This window comes from Mastigoproctus giganteus, chromosome 10, assembly GCF_048544385.1.
Source record: "Mastigoproctus giganteus isolate SK-2022 chromosome 10, ASM4854438v1, whole genome shotgun sequence".
NCBI classification, from domain to species: Eukaryota; Metazoa; Arthropoda; class Arachnida; order Uropygi; family Thelyphonidae; genus Mastigoproctus; species Mastigoproctus giganteus.
This window is the reverse complement of record NC_143584.1, coordinates 134,750,255-134,769,227: the sequence shown is the minus strand read 5'-3', so window position 1 is coordinate 134,769,227 and position 18,973 is coordinate 134,750,255. Positions and strand designations below refer to the sequence as shown.

General features: G+C 39.0%; 1 protein-coding gene across 4 annotated transcripts in view; it reads right to left on the bottom strand.

Annotated features, from left to right (window-relative positions):
- LOC150079297 (neprilysin-1-like) overlaps positions 1-18,973 on the bottom strand; it is a 329,066-nt gene that overhangs the window by 57,448 nt on the left and 252,645 nt on the right. The window lies entirely within an intron of this gene.

Here is an 18,973-nt window from a genome sequence, read left to right as displayed (position 1 = left end):
GTCTTGAAATAAACATCACAGGTGCCAGATTTATGCATTATGTTCCACTAATAATATCCAAACACCAATTTCTTTCTGTTTTACATATTTCCTAGACTGTATGTCATTGTTATTATGTATTGCAGTATATATAATCATTAATTTTTTGTGTGATAGTTTCAGTATTTAGTAATACAATATTATGTATTTAGATCTTAAGGAAATTCAATTGCTTAAATTCAATCACACCATCTATACCTTATCTTCAAAAAGGCCTCTAAGGTTGGGAGAGTACATATCCAGAATTTAAAACAAATACACCAACCGTTTAATTAAAATGGTTTAATACCAGAAACTAAAATGAACCAAACGATATTACACTGTAAAATGATATATGCAAGATTTACAAAATAAATATACACGATGAAACTTTAATATACAATAAAATAAATAAATAAATAAAATATTTAAAATACAATAAAGCTAAAAGCGATAAAACATTGACTGAAGCTTTCGGAGGCTTCCGCCTCCTTTCTCAACAACAATGATATTAAATCAACACATCCTTAAGTAACAGGCTCACGGCACACGTGGTTGACCAGGCGCATACTCAATACTTCTTCCATACGATCCAGAACCGGAAGCGGCTCGGGAGCGTGGAAATATAAAACGCTCGTCTTTTGCCAGGACCACAGCTTCTAGTAGGGGGTGAAATCGAACACCCCTGTCCCTATTCATATTATTGTTCTCAGACGAGCCTATCCACAAACTCTCTAGCCACTTACGGTCCCAGAACCTATGCGCCCGGTCAAGGATGACAGCATTCACCGGGGAGACCTGATGATGTTTCTCCCAATAATGCTGAGCAATGGCGGACTTATTGAACTCTGCGGTCTGTATAGCTCGCATGTGCTCCCCCAGACGGTCTTTTAGTCGCCGTCCTGTCTCACCCACATAACATTCCCCACAGTCCGGGCATTCGATCCCATATACGACCCCACTACTGGTATCCCCAGGAATGGGGTCTTTGACCTGAGACAACACTGTGTGCAACTTCCGACCCGGAAGCTGCACACAGCGTGTCTGAAAGTCACGTAGCATTCTTGAAACACGATCTGACAAGCCCGGATAGTAGGGAATATAAACTGTGGCGACTGGAATGGACGATATTTCATGATTAGGCTCCACGCCTCTATTATATTTATCAATCACCCTCTGGGGGTAACCGCATTTCATAAGATCCGCCCTAACTCGCCCAATTTCTTTCTCTCTCTCCTCAGAGGTGCTACAATGTGTCCTAACCCTACCCAAAAGTGCCCTGGCCACGCTGTTTTTATGCTGGGCAGTCTGTGCTGACCTATAATGGGTGTACTGGCTCCTACACATAGGCTTCCTAAACACTGTAGTACTAAGCTTGGAGCCTTCTCTACTCACCATTACGTCCAGGAATGGGAGGGAACCATTCACTTCCACCTCTGAGGTGAACTGTATAAAAGGAGAGAAATCATTGAGAAAGCCAACTACATCCTCTTCTCTCCCTTTTTGCACCAAAGTGAACGTGTCATCCACGTACCTCTTCCACTTGCGCATAGGGAACTCCAAACTTGTAAAAACCCTATTTTCTAACTCTTCCATTGCCAGGTTTGCGACAATGGCGCTAATAGGAGAACCCATAGCTGTGCCGTGAACCTGTTTGTACATCACTCCTTTATACAGCAAAGTCGTACTCGAAAGACATAACTCTACACCACAGCATATATCCTCTACACTTAGGTGCGATCTAGCACTTAGGGTATCATCTCTTTGCAGTGCCACCTTTACACATTCCACCCCATGGGCTATGGGTATACAAGTAAATAATGACACCACATCTAGCGACACCATTATTTCATTCTCCCCTACATTTTGATTTTTAACGAAGTTCACAAAATCTACACTGTCTTTAACCACAAACATGGACCGTCCCACTATAGGAGAAATCAGCTGCGCCAGGAATTTTGACAAAGCATAGGTAGGGCTCCCAACAAAAGAAACAATGGGTCGTAACGGGACCCCCACCTTATGTGTTTTCGGCAGCCCATAAAACCTGGGCAGCTGACACCCCGTTGCATGCATAGACCAGTACTTTTCTTTAGAAATCTTACCCGTTTTTAGCCAGAGCTGTAAAATCTTATTAACACGTTGTTCTAAACCGGCTAGAGAGTTTCTGTGGATGACCTTGTATGTATTATCATCTTGTAATAAATCTAGTGCTTTTTTATGATAATCATCACTATTTAATACTACTGTAGATCTACCCTTATCTGCCGGCAGAACCACAATATCTTCATCCTGCTTAAGTTCCTTTAATGCTTTCATTTGATTACGGGTGAGATTAGGAGTAGCCTTTCTGGCCTGACATAGGATGGCTGAGGCTTTTACCCGAATACGATTAGCAATGGGTTCTGGCAATTTACGAATTGCCCTCTCAATACCCATAGCTGTCTCAGTAATCGGAGGTTTAGGGGGTAACAAGGCAAACTTAGGCCCTAAAGCCAATAGCCCCTCTTGCTCTGTTGTTAGAGGTTTACCACTCAGATTATGAATAAAATTAGATTTATTAGCCCTATACATATTTGCCTGTTCTTCCAATAACGTATTGAATTTGCTAATGTGCCTCATCTTATATAAATGTGCAATCCTACCAACCCTATTATGAACTAACGTCCTGACACATGTTAAATGTAAAGGGGATAGTCTACTACTAATATTACCTAGAGATACACCAATCAATCTCCTATTGCATCTTAAGTCATCATGTAATTTCTGTATCCAAGTGTTCAACACCTTCTTCTGATACCATGTAATAATCCTCATCATTCGCACATCCTCAAACGGTGCTTTAATCCTAAATCCATGCGGAATGAGTCCATGTTCCCTACAACGGTACGCAAATCTTAGGTGTTGTTGCTGCTTAACCTCTCCTATGCTGCACTTCTGAAACTGCCGGATGTGTTGCAAAACTGTATGGCCATAAACACTGACAATATCTTCAAAAAGGCCTCTAAGGTTGGGAGAGTACATATCCAGAATTTAAAACAAATACACCAACCGTTTAATTAAAATGGTTTAATACCAGAAACTAAAATGAACCAAACGATATTACACTGTAAAATGATATATGCAAGATTTACAAAATAAATATACACGATGAAACTTTAATATACAATAAAATAAATAAATAAATAAAATATTTAAAATACAATAAAGCTAAAAGCGATAAAACATTGACTGAAGCTTTCGGAGGCTTCCGCCTCCTTTCTCAACAACAATGATATTAAATCAACACATCCTTAAGTAACAGGCTCACGGCACACGTGGTTGACCAGGCGCATACTCAATACTTCTTCCATACGATCCAGAACCGGAAGCGGCTCGGGAGCGTGGAAATATAAAACGCTCGTCTTTTGCCAGGACCACAGCTTCTAGTAGGGGGTGAAATCGAACACCCCTGTCCCTATTCATATTATTGTTCTCAGACGAGCCTATCCACAAACTCTCTAGCCTCTTACGGTCCCAGAACCTATGCGCCCGGTCAAGGATGACAGCATTCACCGGGGAGACCTGATGATGTTTCTCCCAATAATGCTGAGCAATGGCGGACTTATTGAACTCTGCGGTCTGTATAGCTCGCATGTGCTCCCCCAGACGGTCTTTTAGTCGCCGTCCTGTCTCACCCACATAAGATTTCTAAAGAAAAGTACTGGTCTATGCATGCAACGGGGTGTCAGCTGCCCAGGTTTTATGGGCTGCCGAAAACACATAAGGTGGGGGTCCCGTTACGACCCATTGTTTCTTTTGTTGGGAGCCCTACCTATGCTTTGTCAAAATTCCTGGCGCAGCTGATTTCTCCTATAGTGGGACGGTCCATGTTTGTGGTTAAAGACAGTGTAGATTTTGTGAACTTCGTTAAAAATCAAAATGTAGGGGAGAATGAAATAATGGTGTCGCTAGATGTGGTGTCATTATTTACTTGTATACCCATAGCCCATGGGGTGGAATGTGTAAAGGTGGCACTGCAAAGAGATGATACCCTAAGTGCTAGATCGCACCTAAGTGTAGAGGATATATGCTGTGGTGTAGAGTTATGTCTTTCGAGTACGACTTTGCTGTATAAAGGAGTGATGTACAAACAGGTTCACGGCACAGCTATGGGTTCTCCTATTAGCGCCATTGTCGCAAACCTGGCAATGGAAGAGTTAGAAAATAGGGTTTTTACAAGTTTGGAGTTCCCTATGCGCAAGTGGAAGAGGTACGTGGATGACACGTTCACTTTGGTGCAAAAAGGGAGAGAAGAGGATGTAGTTGGCTTTCTCAATGATTTCTCTCCTTTTATACAGTTCACCTCAGAGGTGGAAGTGAATGGTTCCCTCCCATTCCTGGACGTAATGGTGAGTAGAGAAGGCTCCAAGCTTAGTACTACAGTGTTTAGGAAGCCTATGTGTAGGAGCCAGTACACCCATTATAGGTCAGCACAGACTGCCCAGCATAAAAACAGCGTGGCCAGGGCACTTTTGGGTAGGGTTAGGACACATTGTAGCACCTCTGAGGAGAGAGAGAAAGAAATTGGGCGAGTTAGGGCGGATCTTATGAAATGCGGTTACCCCCAGAGGGTGATTGATAAATATAATAGAGGCGTGGAGCCTAATCATGAAATATCGTCCATTCCAGTCGCCACAGTTTATATTCCCTACTATCCGGGCTTGTCAGATCGTGTTTCAAGAATGCTACGTGACTTTCAGACACGCTGTGTGCAGCTTCCGGGTCGGAAGTTGCACACAGTGTTGTCTCAGGTCAAAGACCCCATTCCTGGGGATACCAGTAGTGGGGTCGTATATGGGATCGAATGCCCGGACTGTGGGGAATGTTATGTGGGTGAGACAGGACGGCGACTAAAAGACCGTCTGGGGGGAGCACATGCGAGCTATACAGACCGCAGAGTTCAATAAGTCCGCCATTGCTCAGCATTATTGGGAGAAACATCATCAGGTCTCCCCGGTGAATGCTGTCATCCTTGACCGGGCGCATAGGTTCTGGGACCGTAAGTGGCTAGAGAGTTTGTGGATAGGCTCGTCTGAGAACAATAATATGAATAGGGACAGGGGTGTTCGATTTCACCCCCTACTAGAAGCTGTGGTCCTGGCAAAAGACGAGCGTTTTATATTTCCACGCTCCCGAGCCGCTTCCGGTTCTGGATCGTATGGAAGAAGTATTGAGTATGCGCCTGGTCAACCACGTGTGCCGTGAGCCTGTTACTTAAGGATGTGTTGATTTAATATCATTGTTGTTGAGAAAGGAGGCGGAAGCCTCCGAAAGCTTCAGTCAATGTTTTATCGCTTTTAGCTTTATTGTATTTTAAATATTTTATTTATTTATTTATTTTATTGTATATTAAAGTTTCATCGTGTATATTTATTTTGTAAATCTTGCATATATCATTTTACAGTGTAATATCGTTTGGTTCATTTTAGTTTCTGGTATTAAACCATTTTAATTAAACGGTTGGTGTATTTGTTTTAAATTCTGGATATCTATACCTTGTACAATCGTAACACCCATACCAGAGGCAAGGTTCAAATCTGCAGCCTTATTAGGCAATCATACTACCTGCTGGTTCAATCTGGCAGCATGGGTTCACATTTTGGCTTAAAGCTGGCAGCTATCAACTCCATGGAGATTAGCAACCAGAGCTACTGTATTATCTAATAAAAATATTCAAATGTGATTTCCAACAATATTTTGAGATTATTTACTTAGAAAAAAATAATACTTATTTTTATTACGCAGTTGAAAGAGCTTTTCCCAAATTCACATCAGTAAAATGATCAATTCTATTGATTAAACTTTTGTCTCCAATCATGTGACTGCATTAAATTGTGCTATGAGCTCACTTGAGCTTGCCAAGTATAGATACATAAGAATAAATAAATAATATTTATGTATTTATTCTTAAAAAATGAATTATCCCTCAAATACATAAGCTATGTGCATAACTTTTAAAAAACTAAATTACAGTATAACCTTATAAATCAGACATCTTCAGAATGCCAGATTTATAAGGTTATACTGCAATTTGATGTGGTATCTTGCATATGAATAACTGTAATTTGATATGCCAATTTTTACCATCAAGAATGGTTAAAATTGAGCAAGTAACATGTATTTGTAAAAACATATACCAAAATAATTATATTATTGTTGACAATTAAAGCACTTGTTATAATAAAACATTTCTCATTTACGCAAATTTTACTTATGACAGAGTAGAATTTCCTTATATTTAATATTATTAAACTGAGAGCACATTAATAATGATCATTACAGCAAACGTCTTGTTATACCCCCATGTATATAACAATAGCCTTTCACACTTTTGTCTGATACATAATATTTTCATGCCACTCAACTCATTTTTTTAAATTTCACATGATTTGCTTATAGAGAGCTACAATGGTGCTTCAGTATTTGCTGTTTTCGATGCATATTGTTTTTTAAGTACAAGCAACTTTTGAATAACTGTATACAGATAGATTAACCATAGTTCTGAAAAAGTAATATTCTGTTTTTAAACATCAACATATCTGTCTAGCATTCAGGAGAGCTAGAAGACATATACATGTTACAAAAACTAACAATTCTTTTTTGTATCTTAAAATCAAAGTTTCTGCTTTGAGTGATTCTATTACATTGTGTAATAAATTAAATTAAAAAAAAAAAAAAAACTGTCTTCATTCTTGCTGTTTCTCTATTAGCATTAGTAGAGGCATACAATGCAAGAAAGCAAGCTTATGCAGCATCAGCCAAAAAAAAAACCCTCCCATTTCACCCCTCCTTTTGTTCAAAATGCCTGTCCAGCTCAGCCTTAAATTTATTTAGGCTATCAACTTCCACAACAAAAGATGGAAGTCTGTTCCACCAATCAACCACCCACTGGCTAAAGACAAATTTCCACACATCTATTCTACAACTGTCTTTTCCTCAATTTGAATCTATGCTCCCTCAGGTTCTTAATCTGAGCAAGAGGAAGAATCCCATCAGCAATCAGCTTGCTCAACCCATTCAAGGCCTTATACACCTCAATCAGATCACCTTGCAGTGCCTACTCTCCAGGTGCTGCAATTTGCAGAACTTAAGCCTTTCTTGATAAGAGCACCCCTTTGTTCCCCCTCACCAATCTTGTTGCCCTTCTTTGTACTCATTCTGGCAACTCAACATCCTTCCTAAAATGAGGCCTCCAGACCTGTACACAGTACTCTAGGTGTGGCTTGACCATTGCCTTGTACAATGGGATAATCACCTCCATGTCCCTGCTAGCAAAATTCCTATATATCATTGACAAAACTCCATGACCTGCTCTGGCACCCTGTCAGCGAACTTCATATTTGACTGCACAATTACCCCCAGGTCTTTTTCAGTTTCCACATTTTCGATATGCTAATTATAACATTAGTTTTTTTCATTTCATCCCCCACAGACATTAATAGATTCAAATTTACATGTAAATAGGCTATATCTGTTTTATTATTAAGGTTTATCTCACTTACAGGAAAGAACACACATCCTTTGACCAAAAGACATCCTTAAATTATCTCAGAAGAGATAATTTATGGATATCTTTTGGTCAAATCATTTGTTTGCAACTGTTCACAGTGAAGATGAATTAAGTCATTTTAGTCAAAAATGAACATTTGAAACTCTTCTTTGAACATTTTTTCTTTTATGATCACTTCAAACAAAACACGAGATGTAGTCACTCATTATAGCTGAATCCCACCTTCACTAATATTTATTCTACATTACTTTAATGCACTAATGGAAATTTTTCACTCATATTACACATATTTGGTATGAAAATGTCCAAATGCAAATGCAAACAGTGTAGCTTTAGGGCTGTTATGTGCCTTGGTCTTCCACACTGTTCGGGAAAATTTAAACCAGTCTTTGTAGTTTCCATTTTTGTTATTATGATCTAGAAACTCATACACAAGTCTAGATGCCTGCTAGTAATTTCCTCCAACAACAACAGTTATTTTACTTCCAAATCTTAATAATATGGCAGCATCTGTTTACTTGTAGTCCAATTAATATATCACTTTTCACTTTGGCTTCAGACAACTTTGGGAACATCAGATGTTATAATATTATTATTAGTAGTAGTAGCAGCATATAGTGCAAGAAAACAAACTTATAGAACATCAGCAAAAAAAAAAAAAAAAAAAAAGCTTTCCAGATCACCTGTCCCTCCAATAATTTTTCTAGCTCTTGAATTTATTCAAGGAATAAATTCAAAGGAAGAGCTAGAAAGATTTATTCTTTACCATGATGAATGTTTACTGTGGTAAAGATTTATTCTTTACCATGGTAAACATTCATCAATCTTTATATTCAGAAAATGAATGAAACATGTCAAAAGAGATACACAAGTAGTCAAGTAGTCTGGTCTCTTGTCAAAACTATTGGTGGAAACTTTTGCTCATATGTATTCCCACCTCTGTCAAAACCTGATGGTTCTATTGCTACCTCAGCTAAAGATAAAGCCAACTTATTAGCATCCTACTTTTCTGCTAACTCTTGTATTGACAACCTTGGTAAACCATATCTTACCATTCCCAGTACATTCCACTCAGTGTACGCCTGTAGTCTTCCCTCAAAAGAAAGTCAAACAAATTTTGACAATCTTGATGCCAAGAAAACTCCAGGTCTGGATGAGAGTTCTCCACTTGTTCTCAAAACCTGTGCGCTGAGCTTACTTCTGTTCTGTGTTGTCTTTTTACATTTTAATATTTTGCTGGTGTTTTTCTGCTAGGAAATTTGCTCACATCCAGCCAGTTCCTAAAAAAGGGTGACAAATCATTCCCATCCAATTATTGTCCCATTCTACATACTTCTACTCTTTCAAAAATAATGGAGAAATTCATTAACTGCCTGCATTAACTTTTACATCATCTTATCTTGAAATCATTCATCTGATAAATGAACACCAATATGGATTCTATCAGTGTCAATCCGCTGGTGGCATACTGGCTTATGTTATCCTTCTATGGACAAATTCAATGGAAAAGTATAGTAAAACTCAAACAGTTGCTCTTGACATTTTAAAGGCTTTTGATAGTGTTTGGCATAAAGGTCTTCAAAATAAGCTTCCATCTTATGGATTGCTGACTGCTTTTTGTAATGGGTATCCAGTTTCTCTCTGAACACTCACTGTGTGGTGATGGTGGATGGCTCTGTCTTGTAACTTCTCCACTAATGCTGGAGTTCTCCAAGGTTCAGTTCTAATTCTTTCTCCCACTCTTTTCCTCTGATATATTAGCATTAGCATTACCATTAGTAGAGGCATATGATGAAAGAAAGCAAGCTTATACAGGGTGTCTCAAAAATACACGGCATAACTTCAGGAATGAGTTCCTCATATGTAGACAATAAAAATATTTTATATCAACATAGTTCCGGAAATGCTTGGTTCCCGAGTTATTAACCAGAATGCCTTATCTCCCACAGGTGATTTCCTTCACACAAGGTCAAGGTGGTTTTCCATTCCGACCATGATGTGGAAACTCTCCGCAATCGAATTGTGGAGAGTTTCCAGGTTGTGAGACAATACTAAACACGCCAGGAATTTGGCATCGTCTTCGCAAGTCCATGAGACATCGATGTGAGGCCTGTATTCAGGCAGAAGGTGGACATTTTAAACATTTGAACAATTACTATATGATGATGTGAACAGTTAAGTGTCATAGACAGACCTTCAAAACTTGGAAATCAAGCATTTCCAGAACTATGTTGATATAAAATATTTTTATTGTCTACATATGAGGAACTCATTTCTAAGTTATGCCATGTATTTTTGAGACACCCTGTATAGCATCGGCCAAAAAAAAAAAAAAAAACCCCTTCCCATTTCACTCATTCGTTCAGTCCAAATGTTTGTCTAGTTCTTAAACTTATTTAAGTTGTTGACCTCCACTACAACAGATGGAAAGATTGAAATTTTTTCCAACTATCAACCACCAGCTGGCTAAAGGCAAATTTATGCACATAAATCTGCAATTGTCTTTTCTCAATTTGAATTTATGTCCCCTCAAGTGAGTAATCTGAGCAAGAGGTAAAATCCCATCAGCATTGAGCTTGCTCAAACCATTCGAGGCCTTATATACCTCAATTAGATCACCTCGCAGGTGTCTAGTCTCCAGATACTGCAATTTGCAGAACTTAAGCCTTTCTTGGTAACAGCAATGCTTTGTTCCACTCACCAATCTCATTGTCCTTCTCTGTACTCATACCAGCAGCTCAACATCCTTCCTAAAATGAGGCCTCCAGATCCGTATGCAGTACTCAAGGTATGACCATTGCCTTATACAAGGGGATAATCACCTCCTTATCCCTGCTAGCAAAATTCCTGTATATCATTGACAAGATACCATGAGCTACCCTTGCTGCCTGTCTACACTGCTCAGAAAACTTCATATCTGACTGCACAATTTCCCCCAGGTCCTTTTCATTCTCCACTACCCTGAGTGTAGTACCACTCAGTTGGTACATTACTATAGGGTTACTGCTACCCATATGGAGTACTTTACATTTGTCAATGTTAAACTTCAGTTGCCACCTCTCGGCTCATCTGCTCAACTTTTCTAGATCCTGTTGCAGTAGTGTACTATCATTACTGTCATTAACAACTCTGCCAACATTCGTATAATCTGCAAACTTAGACATTAACCCTGATATACCTTCATCAATATCATTGATAAATACAGAAAACAACAATGGGCACAACACTGAACCCTGGGGGGGGGACCTCCACTAATAACATTGGTCTACGAAGAGCAGTATCCATTGATTACCACTCTGTCTTCTCCCACTCAACCATCCTTTTTATCTATTGTAGAAACTTGCCTTTAATGCCACACTGTTCTAATTTGTACAATAGTTTTCCTTGTGCAACAGTATCAAAAGTTCTCCTAAAATCCAAGTATATGATATTAAAATTATTTTTTGCATCCAGTTCCTTTGTGACCACATCATAGTATCCAATCAAATTTGTCAGACAAGACTTCCCCTTAAAAAACTCATGCTGTGTCTGAACTATAACTGCAATCTCGTATAGATGATCCTGCATTGCTTCTTTAACCAGTGACTAAATTATTTTCCCAGAAACAGAAGTTAAACTAACAGGTCTGTAATTATTTGTATCATCCTTTGATCCCCCTTCATGAATATTAATGAGCTTCTTCTACTGAGTGGAAATCCTGTTTTTGCTGATGATAGCACACTGCATTCCACCTTCCAGTTTGAGAAATCTTGCCCTGCACAAACAGCTTCAACTTCTCAAACATCCACTACCAATTCCTTAAATGCTGATTTCCAGGTAATTCTCCAATGGAGAAAGATAACTTACAAGGAGCAGTATGAAAGTAATGCCTCCTATTTTTTTAATCAGAAAATTTAATTCTTACAACTATGCCTTTTACATCATTAATAATAACCACACTGTTATTTTTCCACAAAGTCAGTCACCATCATTTTCTATGCATCTCTGTCAGGCACCATATTCCAAACCTGTAAAAGTCCATATTCTTGCTACAGAGGGCTTTGCGAACACTGTACGTGAGCTGGTTGTCGTCCACAAAGTGCATCCTTCAGTGGGCCCAAGAGGTGATAGTCGGCAGGTGCAAGTTCCGGGCTATGAAAGGGGTGAGGAAGAACAGTGCACCCCAGTTTTGCAATGGCCTTCAGCCATCTGGTGTGGGGTTATGTGTTGTCATAGAGAAGAACCTCATTAAAAGGTTTTTGTCCGGTCGAACTCTATGGATGTAGGCTTACAACTTTTTCAACATTTCCACATATTGATCTGAGTTGATTGTGGTGTCACTCTCCAAGAAGTCCACAAACAAGACCCCATCTTTGTTCCAAAACACTGTCACCATAACTTTACTGACAGAAGGCTGTCTTTTGAACTTTTTCTTGTACGGGGAATTTTGATGGTGTCACTCCATCGACTGTTTCTTCATTTCAGGATCCTAATGGTGGACCAAGGTTTTGTCACCTGTGACTATGCATGAAAGAAAAACCTTTCCTTCGCTCTCGTAGTGCTGGAGAAGTTCCGTGCATTTTCAGGACCCATCTAGTTCCTTTATGATGGTTATCACAGCAGGTTTCCCTATACCATCTCTGAGTCAGGCATCTATACCTATTGCATCACACAATTTGTATGCTGTGATGTTGCGGTCCTCTTTGATCAGCACGCCGATCCGGCTCTTGTTAACAATGTCACTCTCTCCACTCTTAAAGTGTCTTACTCAATATCTAACTGTACTCGCATCTGATGCTCCCAACGAATATGACTAACTAAATTGACATCAAAGCAGTATTACAAACTGACCAGAGTCATCGCTCCTCTTCCTGGCCCCACAAGACGAACGCAAGACTAGTGAGACACTGAATCAAGACTGTGACCTACCTGAAGTGACACTGAACTGAACATCCAAAAACCATGACTGTGACCGCAGTAACTCACCTGAAGTGATTCTGAATTGGCAATCAAAAACCACGACTGTGACTGCAGCTACGCTGATGCCTCGCCTTTTGGCGATCTGGGTTGGACGCCTAGTCTGGCCTACTTTCTCTCCCTATCCTGGTGGGGGGAGGGGACGGGAACATCCCGCACTGATATCTGGGGTTGTCTTCCCTATTGGCCCCATACTTCTGTCTTTCCCCTTCAGTCTTTCCCCCCCACTCTCTCTCTCTCTATACACCACAGTGTACGCCCCACATGACAAAAACTTCCAAATTATAACAGCCAAATCGCGCATCAATTCTGAAATTTAATCTCATTAGCGAACCACCCCTGAAAATTGCGTTATTATTATTATTATTATTATTTATTTATTTTATTTTTTTTTTTTTTTAGGCCCTAGCCACTGAAATCTCAGGAAATTAGGTGGCAGGGCCTGCCAGAGTAAATATAATTATGCTGGGTGTACCTGGTCTGCCTCCACGGGGCTGAGTGTGGGGAACATTGGGCCCCAGCAGGGGTCTAGCGGCTAAATGGCCAGAGGAACAACGATACACAACACAATACTTCCAAATCCCATATACTTTTAAATCTCTGGCCTTAACAGTGATCTGTTATACCCACAAAGAAACCACGTGGAGATGGGCGGGAAACCCCTGGTGCCGTTTGATAAGAACACACTTTACAATTTACACTTTGTACTTGCATCTACAGTATTGTCACAATAAACATTTCTTCCTTGGTAAGAAATTCAATCGCCACTCTTTGCTTGATATGTATATCTGTAACATCCACCAATTTGAACTATCTGCGTGCTGCACTCACGAGATTGATCACAGTGTCACTCAGTTTGGTGAAACTAGAGACCTCTAGTGACCACTCAGTGACACGTGAAATGATCTACAGTGGCACATTTGAAAGCAAAAAATTAGGAGGCATTACTTTCGTACTGGTCCTTGTATTTAATCTCAGTCCTATCTTATATCTCATAAAAAGGATTCTTATGATCCTATGCGTATCTTCAATGTCCCTCAAAATTCTAGACAAGATCACATATCTCTATTAGGGATTATCCTGACTTCTAATTTCTCTTGGCATAAACACTTCACAAATATTGCTTCCACTGCATCTAAAAAACTGGGTTTTCTCTTTCACTCTCAGCATTATTTTTTGTCTAAGCAGCTACTCACTCTGTACAAATCTCAAATTTGCCCTATCATGGAATATTGTTCCCACATCTAGGGTGATGCTCCTGTAACTTCTCTCAGGCTTCTAAACTCCATTCAAAAGAGGGCAGTTAGGTTACTTAATGATCTATCCCTTAAAAAGTCTCTCCACTCTCTGTCTCATACATAGACATTCTGTTTCTGCTGCATGTATTTTCTGTAGATACTCCACAGACAATGTTTTTTGAACTGGCTTCTGAAATCTCCCTCTCTCTTCCAAGCCAGTCTGAACAAGTGCTGCAACCAGTCAACATCCATTTACTGTCCAACTTCAAACTCACAGAGCCAACTTTTCTTCTTCCTCGTTTATCCCTTCAACTTCCATTTTCTGGAACAATCTCTCTTCACAATTATTTCCTGAAAATTACAACCTACAGAAATTCAAGTCTAATGTCAACAAGTATCTTCTTTCATCTACTCAACCTCCAACCCATGCACAGTACTAAGTACTATAGGTTCTAATACCTCTCGTGTTTGTTATTATTGTTATTATTTGGTTTTTAGGAGCATTAGCAACTAAGGCCATATTGCTCTGGGGATATGCGGTGGTCATTCCCTGAACTTTCCGCATCCTATATATTTGGTGGTCACGGGCTTGAACCCCGGTCTAATCAAGAAGTGTGTGCTACGCACTGCTGCTCCTGCCCACCTGGCTATGGAGGCACCTCTCTTGTGTTTGGGGTTTTCATAAAAAAAAAAATAATAATTAAAATATTGGACAACTGGACATATTAGAAGGAAAGGACAAATGAGGCAGTTGGTATATAAGCTTGCTTCTTCCATGCATCATTTTGCCACTACTGACACAAAACTAAAAGGTTAATGTATAAATAATGTACGACAATGCAAAACTGAAAATGCTCTTAGGTGATGAAGATATTTTCAAAATTTTATTCACCAACTGGAAAATGTGCATGCTACAGTAGAAGGCAGCATAAAACCATAATCATGGCAGAATTTATCCTTTTGCATGATGAGTTGTCACAAAGTGTATGGATTGCTCTTCTTTGGAGACACTATTGCCATACAAATATATATCTGGAGATATCACAACTGCAAGACAACAATGATGGTGACTTGATTTTCCAACATGGTAGAACTCTGCCATATTACTACATAGAAGTTTGCACATACCTGAACAAACTGTTTCCTGGGAATTGGATTGGAAGAGGAGGCCCAATTTTGTGGCTCTCACCATCCCTTGATCTAACTCCTTTGTATTTTATTCTCTGAGAATTAATGAAAGATGGGGTGTATGTTCTGCCTATGTCAGGAACTAATATGGATCTTAATGCATTTGGGAAGCAATTAGCTGCATTTACAGAGATATGTTGTGCTTAATATGGGTGGATTTAGATTACAGGTGAGACATCTGTAGCATAACTAAATCCACATCAAACTGGTGGTTTAGATCTGTAGATTGGCTGAGTTGGCATTTGAATGTGCAATTTATTTGTTATATTTACTTATTTAACCTATAGAGATTGGTAGCTATAGCCTACCTCACAATTTTCAATTTAGTTTGTTCATTATTTTCTTTCTGTGTTCATATAATTTTGGGGAGGAGGTGTTTCTGGAGTTCAGGAGCTGCATTTTGAAGCTCGGGTTGACCAGTGGGAGGATTATGAATTTCACTTTTTGGTGCTGCTCTGAAATAGAGACATGCCTACCAACTTTCAGAGGTCTGATTCTGGAAGGAATTTGGTATGGATCCGTCTTACAACTGGCACTTGCCAGAGTAGAGGGGTTTCTCTAAAATTGATGTAATGATGGATAACATGCAAGAAATATCTATCAGAGGGGGTACAGGGTGCAAGAATTGTGAATGTGCTCAATTTACATTGCACAGCACTCATAAGCACCTCCCAACCTCCCTCAAATCCTCCCTGGGATTTGAGGGAGGTTGGGAGGTGCTTATGAGAGTGCATTGGGGTTTGTTGAGCTAGTCTGGTCTCCTCTGCTTTCGGAAGTTGCTAGATTTGTGAAATAGAGTGGGATAAATGGTGGGTTGGAGAAGGTGGGGAGGAATTTTGCATGCCTTATCTTGTTAGAAGGCTGCAGGCTCCAACAACATAAGGTATTTCAATAACTTGTAAATCCCGTGAGAATAATACTATGGTTACTAGTACTAATACTAACTAGCACCACTACTAATACTAACACTAGGTAGTAGATCACTCTCATCAACCAGTTTGTTTGTTATTTTGGTTTTTAGAAGCATTAGCAACTAAGGCCATATTGGTCATTCCCTGACCTTTCCGCATCCTCCGTACTTGGTGGGCACGGGCTCGAACCCCAGTCTAATCAAGAAGCGTGTACTACGCACTACTGCTCCTGCCCACCTGGCTATGGAGGCACCCCCATCAACCAGTGCAATACTACCACTTTGCTTATTGGAAGTGTGAAGTGGTGAAATCTATGTTTGGTTTCCAGAGCAAAATTTCCAACATCCCTCCCCATCCCATCTCTTTCAAGCTATGCATAGTACTACTAGTACTAATACTAATCAGTACCACTATTAAACTAATAGTACTATTATTAATTATTAATATACTAATAATACTATAATATAATAGTAGTATAATACTAAGCCTTACTAGTACTAATACTAACATTAGGTGGTAGATGACTCATCAACCAGCGCAATAACACCACTGTGCTTATTGGAGGCTTGAAGTGGTGAGACCCATGTTTATTCTTCAGAGCAAGTTTCCAGAATCTCCCCCATCTCTTTCAACTCAAGCATGGTGCTAAGTATTGCACATTTTGATACCTTTCATGTTTGTGGTTTTCATAAAAAAAAAAAGTCTAATTAAAATTTGAAGATATCTTTGATCACCTGGGCATGGTGTCAGGTTCGTATCATGTACCCTATTCACACAATAATATTTTAGTTTTTTAAAGAAGGTTTAGGAACACCCTGTACTAATTAAATAAATACAGGTTTGACAGGTTTAAATAACGTTTTGATGGAATATTGATGCCAAGCATTCTAGCTTCACTCTTTTTTTGTGGTGGCTGCCCTTGAGAACTGCTATTATAGACTATAGGTTACAAGCAGAAGAAATAATGTTCCATCCATTTAAATAATGCGAACAGTAAAAATTCAAACTGCTGCTTGTAAATAAACGAATATTTATAGATGATACTTCTTTCATAGGGAAAAGCATAAAATTAAATTTAACATTAAAATTAAAATGGAGAAAACGTTTGTTGAAGGTCATAAATATTTTTTTATAAATCAGAACGTAAAGATTTTTGGTATATTTCAGAGAATGTTCCTAGATTGTATTTTCAAGCATAATCTAAAGAAAGAAATAAGATATTATTGCAGCAAAGAAAGAATGCAAGCTTATAAAGCATCAGCAAAAAAAAAAAAAAAACCTATACACTTACTTCACCCATCCATACCCTCCAAGAATTTTTCTAGTTCTTCCTTGAATTTATTCAAACCACTCACTTTCAGAACAACAGATGGAAGTTAGTTTCAACAATCAATGACCCGCTGGCTGAAGGCAAACTTCCACACATCTATCCTGCAACCATCCATTCTCAATTTGAATTTATGCCCCCTCAGTATGTAATTTCAGCAAGAAGAAGAATGCCATCAATACATTTATCTTACTCAATTCATTCAAAGCCTTATACACCTCAATCAGTTCTCCTCACAGATGCCTAGCCTCCAAATGTTGCAATTTGTAGAACTGAAGCCTTTCTTGATAAGCACATCCTTTTTTACCCTTCACCAATCTCATTGGGTAATAAGTATGTTAATGCTAGATCTTTAAAAGTCAATGAAAAATATAAAAAAATCCAGTCATCTACATTGTCAGAACAATGCATAATAATCAAGATCAATTTCAAATGTGTGAGTTGAATGACATTAAAATGCAGGGAAACAATAATGATAAGGGAACACAGCATTGTGTATAAAGAACTAAGAAATACATTTAATATAATTTTGGGTGCCCATATAACTGAAGTTCTGATCTTATCCTGTACATCTTCAAAAATATATGCTAATATAAAAGTAAAAAGTTAAACATTATGAGCAGCTAATACACAGACTAATCCAAAAAGAAGAAAACACAAATTTCCATGAGTCATAACACTAGCACAAGTATTGCAATTTGTTGCACTTTATACTTTCTTCTTTTTGGATTAATCAAAAAGAAGAACTGCATTAGCTGCTCATAATCTGTAAGTTTTGTTTACTTATATTAACATACAACATTAATATAAGTAAAGTTTTGATGTTTTGATCTTATATTGGAGCAGAATGGTATTAAGGGTAAGTTGCTACAATGGATAAAAGGATGGTTAAGTGGGAGAAGACAGAGGGTGGTAATCAATGGGTGCTGCTCTTCGTGGACTAATGTTATTAGTGGAGTCCCACTGTTGTTTTGTATATTTATCAATGACATTGATGAAGGTATATCAGGCTTAATGTCGAAGTTTGCAGATGATACAAAGGTTGGCAGGGTTGTTAATGACAGTAATGGCAGTGTGCTACTGCAACAGGATCTAGATAATTTGGGCAGATGGGCTAAGAAGTGGCAACTGAAGTTTAACCTTGACAAATGCAAAGTACTGCATATGGGTAAAAGTAACCCAAGAGAAAAGTATCAACTGTGTGGTACTACACTTAAGGTGGTAGAAAATGAAAAAGACCTGGGAGTAATTGTGCAGTCAGATATGAAGTTTTCTGAGCAATATAGACAGGCTGCCAGGGCAGGTCATGGGGTTTTGTCAATGATATATAGGAATTTTGCTAGCAGGGAAAAGGAGATGATTATCCCTCTGTATAAGGCAATGGTCAGTCCACGCCTTGAATACTGCGTACAGGTCTGGAGGGCTCATTTTAGGAAGGATGTAGATTTACTCGAGCGTGTACAGAAAAAGGCAACAAGATTGGTGAGGGGAATGAAGGGATCCTCTTACCAAGAGAGGCTTAAGTTCTGCAAATTGCAATGGCTGGAGACTAGGCACCTGTGCGGTGATCTGATTGAGGTATATAAGGCCTTGAATGGGTTGAGCACCCTGAATTCTGATGGGATCCTTCCACTTGTTCAGATTACGAACCTAAGGGGACATAAATTCAAATTAAGAAAGGACAGATGTAGAATAGATGTGCGGAAATTTGCCTTTAGCCAGCGGGTGGTTAATTGCTGGAACAAACTTCCATCTGTCGTTGTGGAAGTTGATAGGTTGAATA